The sequence below is a fragment of the Camelus ferus genome, chromosome 31 (assembly GCF_009834535.1).
Source record: "Camelus ferus isolate YT-003-E chromosome 31, BCGSAC_Cfer_1.0, whole genome shotgun sequence".
Taxonomy (NCBI): domain Eukaryota; kingdom Metazoa; phylum Chordata; class Mammalia; order Artiodactyla; family Camelidae; genus Camelus; species Camelus ferus.
In genome coordinates this window covers 19,380,763-19,395,196 of record NC_045726.1, presented here as the reverse complement: position 1 = coordinate 19,395,196, position 14,434 = coordinate 19,380,763, and the positions used below count along the sequence as shown (strand labels likewise).

The following is a 14,434-nucleotide window of genomic DNA, read 5'->3' as shown; positions in this document are numbered from 1 at the left end:
CCAAAAACACTGTATTGAATGTTGCGAAACATGAGAAATTTCAGTAATGCAGTATACCGAATGCGTCCTAGAGCAGAAACATTCTATTTCCTGGTATAAAGGGAGATTGGACAGGAAATACTGTACATTTACTGTTTTTTTTTTTTTTGGCGGGCGGGAGGTAATTAGGTTTTATTATTTAGTTTTAGAGGAGGTGCTGGGGATGGGACCCAGGACCTCGTGCCTGCTAAGCACGCCCTCTGCCGCTTGAGCTGTACCCTCCCCTGGGAAACACTATACATGATGATCGCAAAGAGGGTTATTTTTCAATTGGCCAAGATATGCATTTTCCGTCTCTGTCGTTCTTAGGGAGTTTCTCACCTCGAAGAGACCAGAGTAGGTGGGACGGTGGCCTGGCTGTGCAGGGGGATGGCGTGCACGGAGATGGGCAGCTTTCCCGCCTTGGTTTCATGCCGACAAGCAGGGGTCCTTCATGCCCCACGTGATGGGGGTCCTGGCAGAAGTCCTCTGCAGCTGCAAAAAGACAGAAGTCCACTTGGACAGCAAAGCAGACGCATAAGGGCTTTGGACGTGAAACATTTGGTTCCTGGGCGGGTCAACCACGCCTTCCTGTGTGTTCTGCCTCGAAAATGCACCTATCTCGGACGGTTTGGTAGATCAGCTGATAAGCCATTTCCTGGTTTGTCAGAGGTCATTGCTCGTTTGTTCCTTTGTCCGTTTCTTTCTTCACTACATGTTTTGAAAGTGTTTTTGCTTTGACAGAAAAGTACCAAGCCAGGCCCCGTTCTTGTCACTCGGACCTGCTGCTTTGGGTTCCTGTCACCTCTCTGCTGATAGTGAGGGGAAGCATCCTAAAACTTAAAAAATAAAGCCACTCGGCCCGTTTTTAGAGTACTGAAGTGTAAAAACGATAGCAGGGAGCATTTATTGGGCCCTTAATGTAGGCTGGGCATTGTTTTTTGCCCCTTTCATGAATTCATGTCATTTAATCCCGCAGCCACTTGCAAACCCCAGCCCTACACACCAGTCTTCTTGAATCCATCTCTGGTCTGTCTGTTCCTCTGCTGTCTGTCCCCACAGCCTTCACCTGTATCCACACCTCTGTTAACACTCACCTGAAGCATTGCATAAACGTTCTTTCCCCCAGCCTGGGTTTACTGAGATATAACCGGCCTGCAACATTGTCTAAGTTTAAAAGTGCGCAGCGCGGTGATGGGATGCGCTTACCTGCTGCAAAGCGATCACCGCCGTAGCCTTAGCTAACACCTGCATCACGTCCCATAATTACCGTCTCTTTTTCTGTGATGAGGGCATTAAGATCTACTCGTTTAGTAACTTTCAGGTATATGATAAAGTATTGTTAACTACAACCACCATGCTGTGCGTTAGATGCCCGGAACTTACTTGTAACTGGAAGTTTGTACCCTTTGACACATATCTCCTCATTCCCCCGCTTCCCCCCCAGCCCCCTGGTAACCACCCTTCTACTCTCTTTTTTCTGTGAGTTCTGCTTTTTTTTAGATTCCACATGTAAGTGAGATCGTGCAGTATTTACCTTTTTCTGTATGCCTTAGCATGATCGCCTCGAGGTCCGTCCATGTTGTTGCAAATGGCGGGGTTTCCCGCTTTCTCAGCACTGAATCGTATTCCATTGTGTGTACAGGTGCCACGTGTTCTTGACCCATTCGCCCACTGATGCAGGCTGCCTTGGCTGCTGTGGATAGTTGCTGCAGTGAGCCCAGGATTGCAGCTGTCTCTTCAAGATCTTTTTCCCATTTCCTTTGCATGTGTGCCCAGAAGTGGCATTCCCACCAGCAGTGCACTGACTTCACACTTCTCCCACGCCAACACTTACCTTGTCTTCTTTTTTATTGAGTTATAGTGAGTTTACAATGTTATGTCTATTTCTGGTGCACAGCACAGTGCTTCAGCCATACATGAATATTCACATATTCATTTTCATATTTTTCACCTGAGCTACCATAAGATATTGAATATATTTCCCTGTGCTGTACAGTATAAACTTGTTTGTCTGTTTTATATGCACCAGTCAGTATCTGCAAATCTCGAACTCCCAGTCTGTCCCTTCCCATCCCGCTCCCCGCTGGGAACCACAAGTCTATTCTATGTCTGTGTTACCTTGTCTTTTTCACGATAGCCATCAGACCGATGTGAGGTGATACCTCTGTGTGATTTTGGTTTGCATTTTCCTAATGATTTGCAATGTTAAGCACATTTTCATACACCTGTTCGCCATCTGTATGTCTTCTTTGGAAAATGAACTGTTCAGCTCCTCTGCCATTTAAAAAACTGGATTATTTGGTTTTTTTCTATATGAATTCCTTCTATATTTTCTATATGAGTTCCTTCTAACCCCTTATCTGTTACGTGGTTTGCAAGTATTTTCTTCCAGTAGTTCATTTTGCTGAGTGTTTCTTTTGCTGAACAGAAGCTTTTTAGTTTGAAGCTTTTTAGTCCTTTTTTGCTTTTTGTGTTTTTGTTGTTTGTGCTTTTGGTGTCGTGTCCAAAAAGTCATTGCCAAGGCCGGTGTTGAGGCGCTTCTCCCTGCATGTTCTTCTGGTTTTGTGGTGTTAGGTCTTATGTTTAAGTCTTCGATCCGTTTCAGGCTAATCTTTGTGAGTGCTGTGAGGTAGGGTTTCCGTTTCATTTTTCTGCGTGTGTTTCTCCAGTTTTCCCAGCACCGTTTGTTAAAGAGACTATTCTTTCCCCATCGGATGCTTTCGGCTCCCTCGTTAACTGTTAGTTGACCGTTTATGCGAGGGTTTATTTCTGGCCTTTTTATTCTGTTCCATTGGTCAGCGTGTGTATATGTGTGCCAGTACCGAACTGTTTGTATTACTGTAACTTGGTCGTATCGTCTGATGTCAGGGAGCTTGATTCCTAGTTCTTCCTTCTCATGATCATTTGGCTATTTGGGGTCTTTTGTGATTCCATACAAATTTTAGGATTTTTTTTTTCTGTCTCTGAAAAATGCCATTGGAATTTTGGTAGGATTTCCATGGAGTCTGGAGATGACTTTCTGGTGGCCCTCCTTTCTTTCTCTTCTCTCATTAAATTGTCACTTCTTAATAAATTACTGAAAATTCTGTGTCGCTTCCCTACTTAAAAATATCAGGAACAAAGTTCAAATTCTTAGCCACCTTTAGAAACAATAGGTTCCCATGATACTTGTCTGGCTTTATCACGTCGGGCACACGGGGGGCATCCCTGAATGTTGGGTGGATTTGCATGGCTGCTCGTCCGTTCCCCGCCTTTGGCTCTGCTGTTCGTCTCCGGCATTTCCTGGTTCTCTGCCTGGCAGGCTCCTTGGTGACAGAGAAACCTTCCTTCGGAATCAGTTCCTCCTTCCCTATTGGCTCTGATGCAGCATCCTGGAAAGTCTCCACACAGTACGGCGTGTCTGTTGAGTGCTTCTGGTGTGGGGCCCATAATGTGTGCATTTATTTGGCTCCAGTGTGTAGCACCGTACACGGCACAGCATGTAGCTTGACCCTCGATGCTTGTCTTCGTGTCTGCACAGCTGCTGTCCTACAAGCTTCTTTCTCCCTGTTTCCATTTCCTGGATTCTGGCCTCTGGCCCTTAATCGTAGATTTTCAAGTGTTTCAGAGTCCAGAGGATTAAGGTCTAAATTTTTGCTCTGATACTTTTGTGTAAAACTGAGGTGAAATTCTCATAACAAAATTAACCATTCTAAAGTGAACAGTGCAGGGTAAAGAAGCTGTGGTGTATTTTTACAGTGGAATACTACTCAGCCATGAAAAATGGTAAAATAACGCCATTTGCAGCAACATGGATGGCCCTGGAGAATGTCATTCTAAGTGAAGTAAGCCAGAAAGAGAAAGAAAAATACCGTATGAGGTCACTCATATGTGGAATCTAAAAAAAAGAGAAAAAAGAAAAAAACCAAATGAACTTATATATAAAACAGAAACAGACTCACAGACGTAGAATACAGGCTTGTGGTTGCCAGAGGGGAGGAGGCGGTGGGAAGGGATGGACTGGGAGTTCGAGATTTGTGGATACTGACCGATGTATATAGACTAGATAAGCAAGTTTATACTGTAGAGCACAGGGAAATATATTCAAGATCTTGTAGTAACTCACGGTGAAAAAGTATATGAAAATGAACATACATATGTTCAGGTATGACTGAAGCATTGTGCTGTGCACCAGAAATTGACACAACATGGTAAACTGAACCACAATTTAAAAAAATAATAAATTATATTGGAATTCTTAGAACACAAAAATAATGAATCAGTGAGTAAATAAAGTGAACAGTTCAGTGCCCCATAGTATAGTCATCGTGTTGTGAAGTCACTGCCTTTGTCCAGTTCCAGGCAGTTCCATTGCTGCTTTGTCATTTCCTAGCCCTGTGACCTTCTCAGCTACCTTCTGCATGAGATGTGAACACAAGTGTTGACCTTCTGGCTTGTAGCACAGGGCCTGTGCGTGGTCAGCGTGGAAATTGTATGCAAATATGTGCCCACCCAAGGCCAGCTGGCATCTCTGTGGTGCGTGCGCACAAGACTGGTTCCCACACAGACTGGCCCTGCCACTTCCCTGCAGGCTTGAGGGACATCAGTGCCCTGACACACCCCCCAGGGCTCAGTGTGGTGCCACGGAGAGGAGCCACTTTTGGGCGTCCACCCCTGTTATCCAAGGGGAGGGAGGAGAGGTGACTTAGGTACATTCTACTCTGTCCAAGCTTACGTTGCTCAAGGATTGATTTGCCGCAGGTTGGACGGCTTTTGGACGATCACAACCTTGAGCCTGTGTGTTGGTCCCTGAATCCAACCCCATCGTGGTTTCTGTGGGCGTGGCACCAATGTGGTGTGGACAAGGGAGACTCTCACCTGGTCCAAGCTTGCTTGCTGGGGGCCTGGGCATCCAGGGCCCCACCAGGGCTGGTGCCACGTGGCCCACACGGTGTGTCAGACACATGTTCGGATGCGGGATGCTTGCTGCTCGGGCATAGAGACACTGCCCTCTCCTCCGTTCAATCCACGTTTGCATGTCTAGCGTCTGGCACGTGCTGATTGTGGGGATTCAGTGGCGCCTGTGCCGCGGGGGCTGTGGCATAATAGTGTGTGACTGAGCAGTTCATTTTTTGAAGCACCTTTTAACATTAAATTCAGAAATCATGAGTTATAACAGATCTCATTGAAAAACTGTATTCCACCTTTCATTTCTTCTGGGTTAAGTGCTTTATGCTTTATTCTCTTAAATACATAGTTCTTCAGGACATTGATGACTCAAGATGGTATTTTTATCCTATTATAGGGTTTTTCCCTCTGCAGAAAATACGTTACAAATGGCGCCTCTGTTTTATGCTGATCATTTGCCCTGGAGCACACTGGGGAGGGGACGTCTAGGTTACGCACTTGTTTTAGAGATTTTACTCTTACGTTTGAAATCTAATTTCATTTGTCTTGAGGTGGGAAGCCCCATGAAGAGACCAGCAGGACCCCCAGGCAGGGCCACTGCTTTGCCACCCACGCCATTGGGTTCCCTAGCCCTGCGGTATTATCTTGTTTTTGTGCTTCTGTAAAAGGGCTGGCTTCTAGGAAAGCGAAACTTACCCCTAAGATTCTATTGGTTCCCAAAGCTCACTCCTGATTGGTCCATTTCTAACACCTCATTTGCATAAAGCTCACTCCTGATTGGTCCATTTCTAACACCTCATTTGCATAAAGCTCATTCCTGATTGGTTTGTTTGTTACACCTGCTCTGCATATGATGTTGCAGAATCTTGACTAGTACCCTCTAAAAGCCTGTGTAAACCTACAGACGGGGTCCAGAGCTTGGAGGGTTAACTCCTCTGGGCCCGCTGGCTCAATAAACCCGAGTTCTCCAACCCCCCAGTGTCCTTCGGTCTCTTGCCCGGATCCAGGTTGCTGTCACCCTGAGCTGTCACCCTTTGCTGTAACAGCACCACCAGGAATCCCCCCTGCGCTTCTGCTTCTCTTATCTCTGCATGTTCCTGAATTTCATTCTAGCGTTGCAGTTATCAAGCTGATGAGACTAATTTTTTTAAAATGATAATTAGGTTTCTGCTGTAGCTCTGTGGACATTTTGACTCTGGCCTGATTGAGTTATTTATCCAAATTCTCTCTCCTCTCTCTCTCTCTCTCTCTCTCCCTCTCTCTCCCTTTGTTGAGGTTTTTGATTCCTTTAATTTGTCATTTTACCAGTGCTGAGCTAGAAGACTGCATGTGTATATGTGTACAAACAAAATGTATTCTCATTTTTTAATGAAAAGTCCCTTGGGAACCTGAGTGGAGAAGCAACACGTTTTTCAAACCTCTCCCCTGTTATTTATTCTTTCCACCTACCCTGCGCTTGACCACCTTTCTTTCCTGTCTGCGGGCTGTCCCTTCAAAATCTTTTAATTAAAATGTGCCTTCCTTGTACTTCGGTTCTGGGCTCATGAGACGTCTCCTTGTAGCAACAGTGTGGTTTGAAAATCGCAGTGGCCACGTGGCCTTGCCAGGCCCCTTCCTGCGCTTTCCTTCGTTCCTGTCTTGAGTTCTGAGAGGGCTTGCCCATTCAGCCCCTGCCTGCGGTGGGCAGGCGAGGTGAGAGATGGGGGTGGTCTGCGGGGGAGCGGGTGCCCGCCAGCCTCGCAGGGCTGCACGGATCAGGGGAGGGGGATGTCTTACCCCCTGTTTGTTCAGACTCCAGGGAGCACTGCACACCGTGGGGGGCTGTCAGAGAAGGGTCTCGATGCAGCGTCACATCCGGGGGCACTTGGATGTCCTGTAGCTGCCGGAAGCCCTCATCCGGTGGCTGGAGCGCTGATGCGCCCCGTGCTCCGTGCAGCACCTGGGTGTTTCTGGCTCACCTGCGCTCACCAGCAGATCCCTTGGCCTCTTGGCTCTCTTGGTACAAAGGAGCCATGGGAGCGGCAACTCCCACGAGGGTAGATGCTGCCTTGTATGATTGTAACATCTGTGTCATCAAGTAATGTTTGCCATTTCCTTGTGGCTGGGAGAGGGTCCGTGGCTCTGTGTGCAGAGAGGACCAGGTGGGACCTCTGCCTTTAGGGGTGGGGATGCTGCCCCACAGAGGTCGGGGCGCTGGCTGAGCTGGTCTCGCTGTGGCGTGAGCTCTGGATGATTCTGGGGGGCCCTTCGCAGCTTGTATCCAGTATCCAGAGGTGCCTGGGCGGGCACCACCACGGCCAGGAATCGACCCTGTGTGGGCAGTGGGGGCCTCTCAGATCAGGGGCACTGTTCCTCCTGTCTGCGAGAGATGCCACCCTGTACTGCTGAGATTTACAGCCCAAGGTCACCCACCCACAGCTGCTGTCCACACGTGTCCACAAGAGCAGAGGTGGGAGACCGCCTGGGAGGCAGAATCGGATGAAGGTGATGGGTGTCGAGTCTGTGTCGGGCACGTGGACTTGCATGAGTCTCCAAGTGTGGGGGACCCGGGGCCTCAGGGCCTTCTGGGGAGCTGACGGCGGTGGGAGGCCCTCACGCCCGGGCTCTCCCTCCAGCCGTCCCCGAGACCCACCCATGTTTCCAGGTCTCCCTCAGAGCAGAGAACGTCCCTGAGCTTTCCCAGGCTAGCTGAGGCGGGGCCGCCCACTGGGTCAAGCAAGTGGCGAGGGGATTAATCAGTACAAAGTCTGAGAATCGCTGGCATTCTTGAGCGCTGACTGTGTGCAGTGGGCTTCCCTGAGCTCGCCGCCCGTGGCGGCCCCAGGAGGCTCTTCGTGGTGGCCCGCCTCCCTTTCCCTTCCTTCCCCTCCCTTCCAGCTGAGGGCCGTGTGTCCCTCCCTGCTCCATCACAGGACTTACTGTTACCAAAATAGACCATCTTCTGTCCCCTCCCCAGTCGGGGGTCCTGTCTTGCGTGCTGACACGCTGCCCGGCACACGGGAGGGGCTCTGTGCTCTGCAGGCTTGGAGAGAGAGAGTGACTCGCTGCCGTCGTTTGATGATGGGGCTTGTTTCAGGGACCTGATGTCGAGAGAACCTTTTCGAGTCCTGCTCTGCCGTCAGATTGCTGTGTGACCTCGGGTAGATCTCCTAACCTCTCTGGGCCCCAGTGTCTTGGGCTCGATCATCTCCAAGGTCTCACCCTGCTTATTCTATGACACCCGCTGGCTGGCTGCGCCGCGTCATTTAGAGCCTGGAGAACAAAAAGGTGAAAAACCAAAGCAGGCTTGTGTGTTGAACCAGAGGCAAGGGTACAGATGTGCGATGGATTTTCGCGTATTAAGGGTCCAACCTGCTTGCCAAGTACAGAGTAAGCCCCTAATATTTCCTGTCTAAGCAGTGAGTCACCTTCTGCTGGTTCTTGGTACAGACACAACAGTGAGGAGAGGATGCTAGCCACACAGTCGGGTGGTGGACTGGGTCTAGGAGCCTGGGACCACTCGCTCTTCCGGATTTGGAGGTTCCTAAGATGTCTCATAGAGCTCTGTGACAGTCGGGTGCATGGAGGTTTATTCCGACAGTGACTTTTTGCATTTGATTTTAAACAAGCCAGAGAAAGCCGGTGATTTAAATGTGCGTGTTTCCTGTTTTGTATGAACAGAGATGGATCTGGTAATTCCTTCCAGAAAATTCAGAGTATGTTAGAAATTGATTCGGTCTGCTTAGCTAGACACCAGTGATTTAAAAACAGGACCCAGGGGCCCTCAGTAGAGCTGGCAGGTGCGAAAGGACCCAGATGGAACAGGGCATTTGGGTTCTGGGCAGCGCACTTGCTTGCTCCTGTTAGCTTTTCCTTTAGATCTAAGTACCCCTGAAGGAAAGAATGTGGGGAACCTCTCCGAATCAGTGCAGCTCAGACTTGGACTCACTCCACAACTGCCCGGCTCAGAGGGCAGAAGGAACAGGGGTACTCCCATCCCCCCGGGTGTTGTGTCTCAACGGGTGTGTGTCTCTGCTGTGGATCATTAATGCTGTGAGCAGGCGCAGTGTTCGCAGGGGTCAGGTCAAGATCCCAGACACGGGCCCCCACCCACCTGCTGGAGGTAGAGGGGCCAAGGTTGGTCCAGGGGGCCTGCGACCGGCAGGAGGCTCTGTTGTGACCCGGGGCCGGATGGAGAGCGCCCTCCATGCCCGCCAGCAGACCCCATGCGCCCAGCTCCCCCCGGCAGCTTGGGAAGCCTGAGGTGTAAGCAGGGGTGGACAAGGTGGGGGGCAGTGGGGCAGGGCGGGGGGGCGTCCTCCACGGTTGGTGGTGGAGAAGCTGAGCACAACCTTTGATGGCAGGCCGAGGAGGGGAGGTGTCTGGTCTGGGGACAGACGGTCTAAAGAACTTTTCTTCTCCCTCATTCCTTTTTTTTTACATTTTTTTTATTGAGTTATAGTCAGTTTACAATGTTGTGTCAATTTCCAGTGCAGAGCACAATTTTTCAGTTATACACGAACATACATATATTCATTGTCACATTCTTTTTCACCGTGAGCCACCACAAGATCTTGTATATATTTCCCTGTGCTCTACAGGATTTATCTATTCTATACACACCTGTCAGTATCTACAAATTTCAAACTCCCAGTCTGTCCCTTACCACCCCCTTCCCCCCCGGCAACCGCAAGTTTTTATTCTGTGTCTATGAGTCTGTTTCTGTTTTGTATTTATGTTCATTTTTTTGTTTTTCGTTTTAGATTCCACATATGAGTGATCTCATATGGTATTTTTCTTTCTCTTTCTGGCTTACTTCACTTAGAATGACATTCTCCAGGAGCATCCATGTTGCTGCAAATGGCATTATGTTGTCGGTTTTTATGGCTGAATAGTATTCCATTGCATAAATATACCACATCTTCTTTATCCAGTCACCTGTTGATGGACATTTAGGCTGTTTCCATGTCTTGGCTGTTGTAAATAGTGCTGCTATGAACATTGGGGTGCAGGTGCCTTTTTGAAGTGGAGTTCCTTCTGGATGTATGCCCAGGAGCAGGATTCCGGTCTTTTATTCTTGCTGCGCTTCTCAGTGAAGACTCCTGATACAAGCTGGGGGCATTTTTCGTGTCCTTAGAACAGGGAGGAAGATTTCACAGTAATTCTTCCTTTCAGATGTCGAGACCCCGCTGTGGTCTGAATACTTGGGTGCCCCCAAATTCACATGCTGACTCCTACCCCAAAGGTGATGGTATTCGAAATTGCTTAAGTCATGCGGGTGGAGCCTTCTTGCACGGGATTAATGCTCTTGGGAAAGCTCCTCCAGAGAGCTCCCTTGCCCCTCCGCCACGGGAGGGCCCACGAGGAGGCTGTGGCCCAGAAGCGGCCTCGCCGAAACATGACCGTGAGCTTGATCTTGGACTCCCCAGCCCCCAAACTGTGAGAAATAAATGTGTGTTGTTGGCAAGCCACCCAGTCAGAGGAGTTCTGTTACAGCAGCCTGAACAGACTGAGACAACCTCTGAAATGTCATGTTTCTATATATACTCTGTAACTTGGGTTTTTTTTTTTTTTCCCATCAAGTGCGTATTATAAATATTCTTCTAAATCAGCATACACAGCAACCCCATTGTAACTCCCAGTGACCCAGCAGTCGCCGGGGAGGTACCGCGATTTATTTACATGTTTCCTTACAATCATCGTGCATTCAGGTAGCGCCCACCTCTTGTGTCTACTGTTGAAGGTCTGCACACCCTAATCTGTTGTTCTAAAATGTCAAGCAGTGCTCATCAACAAATTTTTTTTTAAATAATTCCCTTGGTAGAGAGATTGGACTTGAACACCACGGGGCTATTTTTATTCTCTTTAGAATTCCACTTAGTATGATGTGTTAAAAGATGAACGGAGGCATGTTCAATTTTTTAAGAGTTCATTTGAGCAAAAAGCATCCATTCAAGATGGACAGCACCATCCGGTGGCGGGGGTGGGGGTGGGTGGGGTGGGAGGGGGTGACGAGGACCCTTCTGCCGACCGACCGGAGCTGGGGGCGGGGTGTTTACAGCGATGCAGACAAGGAAGCGATCTGACTGGCTTAAGCAGCTGCCTGATTTGGAAAACAGAGTTGGCTGCAGGTCATGGGTTTCCTTCCTCACCTCGAGGCATTTACAGGAATCCACTCTGGGCTGGGTTTCAGTTCCCTTACGAGGCATCGAACCCCTTGGGGCCACGTCAGGCTAACGCAGCCTCCTGGTTTGTGCATTTCAAGGCAGGTTCGGCTGGCAGCGATGTGTCCCATGTGGTGTTACGTATCTCATAATTCATGAACCCAAACCATTCTGGGTCTCTACAAATCTGATCCCAGGAGTTTGGGGAAAGGATCCCGGTGTGCCCCAGGACTGAACTAAACATGTCCTAGAACTTACTTTGTCATGAGATGAATTTGCAGAAACAGAATTGCCGACACAAAGGTCATGCTTATTTTATATTCGAACAAATGCTGTTGGTCCCCCAAAGGTTGTCAGGATACAATCAGCCATCGGGGCGTCAGAGCAGCTGCTTCCGACCACCCTCACCAGCACTGGGTGTCATGCTGTCATCAGGGGACAGTTTGCACCCTGAGTTCTAGGTCATGTGCGCGGTCACTGTAGGGAGCGTCTGCAGCAAATCACTCCTGCTGAAGGTGAAACACTTGACGGTGTGCCGGGAGCCATGGTAAGCACCCGGGCTGTGCATGAAGGGATGGGCGAGCATTGGTCTTAAGCTCACGGTCCGGCGGAGGACAGATGCCTTTAACAAGGAATGAAAATATTGTGCATGGTCAGGGCTGCAGAAATGGGGACCCAGCCAGGGGAGGATTGTGTCCCCGGGGAGGGCGAGTGGGTGGTGTTGGGAAAGACCCCACAGAGCTGACCTCTGAAGGGCGAGGAGCAGGCCCAGAGGCACCGGTGAGGTACGCAGGTGCGCGCACATTTGGGGAAGCACAAGGCTGCAGTTGGGGCTGCCTTGGAGGTGGCAGGGGATGAGGTGGGGGGAGGCTGAGGCTCATTGAGAAGGGTCTTGAACGGCCCTCTGAGGAGCTGGGCTTCCTTCTGCTGCACAAGGCAGGGGAGCAGCCTGGCCTCTCAGAAGGCTGCCTGGACAGTGACGGGCTGGGGGGTCGAGCCTGGAGCTGAGGAGGTTGCTTTGCAGGGGGCGCAGCGTGGAGGGTCTGCCTCTTTCAGTGCCGATGGGGCCAAGAAGCGAGGTTCTGGACTCAGGCGCATCTCCCAGAAGAGTGGATGCAGGGTGGAGGGAGCCGTTAAAGCAGAGGTCTCTGGTTGGACAGACCATGAGAGAACCCACGAAGAGGGCGGGTTCAGGGAGGGGTTTAGCAGAAGAGGGAGTGCAGGACATTGAGTCTGACATTCCAAGAACATCCCGGAACATCCAGGCAGTGAGAGCTTTGCTTTTGGAGCTCAGGAGGGAGTCCACAGACAGGATGCAGGTCGACGAGGTCTAAGCATGCACGTGATAGTTACCAAGTCAACTGAAAGTCGAGCTGAGAAAGTCAGCCACGTGTCAACCCGAATCCAGCTTTCTAGACTTTTGAGCTAATGGGCACTTGAATGTCTGCTTCCCAGGGACTCATGGCCAAGTTCATGGTTCCATGTGTACTTGCCACACTTGTGTTATTTCAGTGAAATGAAATTTATTATCAGATTTCAGTTCTACAGGGTCATAGGAGGACTTCTGTTTTACCATTTCCCGTATGACCTCCCTGGCCAGAATTTATTTTTTAATCGGAGACTTGGTCAGCCCCAAAGTCTAGAAGGAAAAGATCCTTGTTTTCCAGAATAGAGTTGAATAGAACTGATATTCAGGTGATCAGCAATTTACCCAAAGGAGAAAAGTGGAGAAACCCTTAGAATCACGAGGGTGGAGCTTCAGGCTCTGAAGCCAGCAGAGGTCAGCAATCGTGCGAAAGTCCGTCTTACCTCGTCCCCCCACGTCCGCTCTGGGTGCAGCTGGCTTGGAGGCAGCAGCTGATCAGCAGTTCAAACGGCAAGGAAATGAGCCCTTTCTAACCTATGTGGTCTTTTAATTTTAAGGCTTCTAATAAGCATTTGTAATGCCTTCTCCCTGGAAGACGTGGAGGTAAAATTCTCCCACGTGCCACCCATACGGACAACCAGTTTCGATTTGATCAAGTTTGAGATGCTTTCTGGTAAAAGGCGTGTCTCTGGAGGAATGCCTCGCGGGGGTCTGTCCCCGCCACCCTCCAAGTCTCGAGGTCTGGTCTCGTCAGAGCCACTGCGGTCCCCTCTTCAGAGCCCAGAGATGTGTGACTTTGCCACGAGACGATAAAAGGTCGTCAGAATATAAGCATCTGTCTTCCCAGACCCAGGGCACATCCCCGCCTGTCAGGGAAGTCAGATCAGACCAGGAAGGGAAAGATTCTGACAGGAGAATCGTCAGCTAAAGGGGCAGAAAGAACGAACCACCAGTTCACCCTCAGGTCTGTGAAGTTCTTGACTCGACGGCCAGGCACGCATGAGGTCTGAAGCCTGTGACTGGAGAGGTGAAGGTTCTTTTGACAGAAGTGAGGAAACTTACCAGAATATGTCCGTCACCTCATTTGTGATGACGGCACCATGTGTTTGTATGTGTCCAAACTCAACGACTTTGTACGTCTGGACTATGTGCAGTTCTTTGTGTATCCGTTTTACTTCAGTACAGCTGTTTTTTTTTTTAAACTGATCAGAAACCCCAGAACCCCGTCCCTTCCCCTGCGATGTTCGTGCTGGGTCCCAGGAGAGGAGTGACAGTCTAGAGCGTGCCACCCGCAGGGCGCTGGCTCTCAGCCTGGCTGTGTCCTAGACTCGCCTGAAGAGTGATTCCCAACCAGCAGGCATGGGCGGACCTTAACTCCCATGCCAGTAACTGGGATGGGAGGCGGTGTTGAGCAGCCACTGCTTTCTCAGTGACCATCTGAAGCTGCGGGGCTCCTCCTGGGCCACCTACTTTCCTGTTGATGGAAAGGGTCCTGCAGGGGAGGGCTTACGGCTGCTTCATTCAAATGGAGGACTTCCCCATCTTTCCCGTGGCAGGGCTGGAGCTCCGGTTGCCGTGTTCTGCCTGTGATAAGGCTAAAAATAAACAGATACTTTAAATAGTATCGAGAAGCTTGTTAACAGGAAAGTGGAATTGGTGGTGAGTAATAGATAGTGTGGGAAAGAGATGGCTCTGACTCATTGATATCTTTCGGGGAATTAACGGGAACCCTGAAGCGTCACGGGGACCGCAGACAGCCTGGTTTAGGAGGGAACCAAGGCTGGAACGCCCAGGCCGTCATGTGCTAAGGAAGCAAGCGGCCTCCCAGGCCGAGCTTTCAACAGGGCTTGTGCGAAAGATGAGAAGTGAGTGGTCCCCCGGGGCAGCGGAGCAGGCACCTCCACGAAGGCTTCCCGAGAATCACCCAGAAGGAATTGTTAAACGGGTTCTTGCCATTCGGGTTTGCCTGCTAACGTCCTGTGAGGTTGGGCGCATTTTCCCAGTGGGACCACAAGGC

At 49.9% G+C, this 14,434-nt stretch overlaps 1 protein-coding gene across 1 annotated transcript in view; it reads left to right on the top strand.

The window, feature by feature from the left end:
* The window catches only part of VOPP1 (VOPP1 WW domain binding protein), a 94,056-nt gene that overhangs the window by 47,960 nt on the left and 31,662 nt on the right, over positions 1–14,434 (top strand). The gene's annotated exons all lie outside the window — the stretch shown is intronic.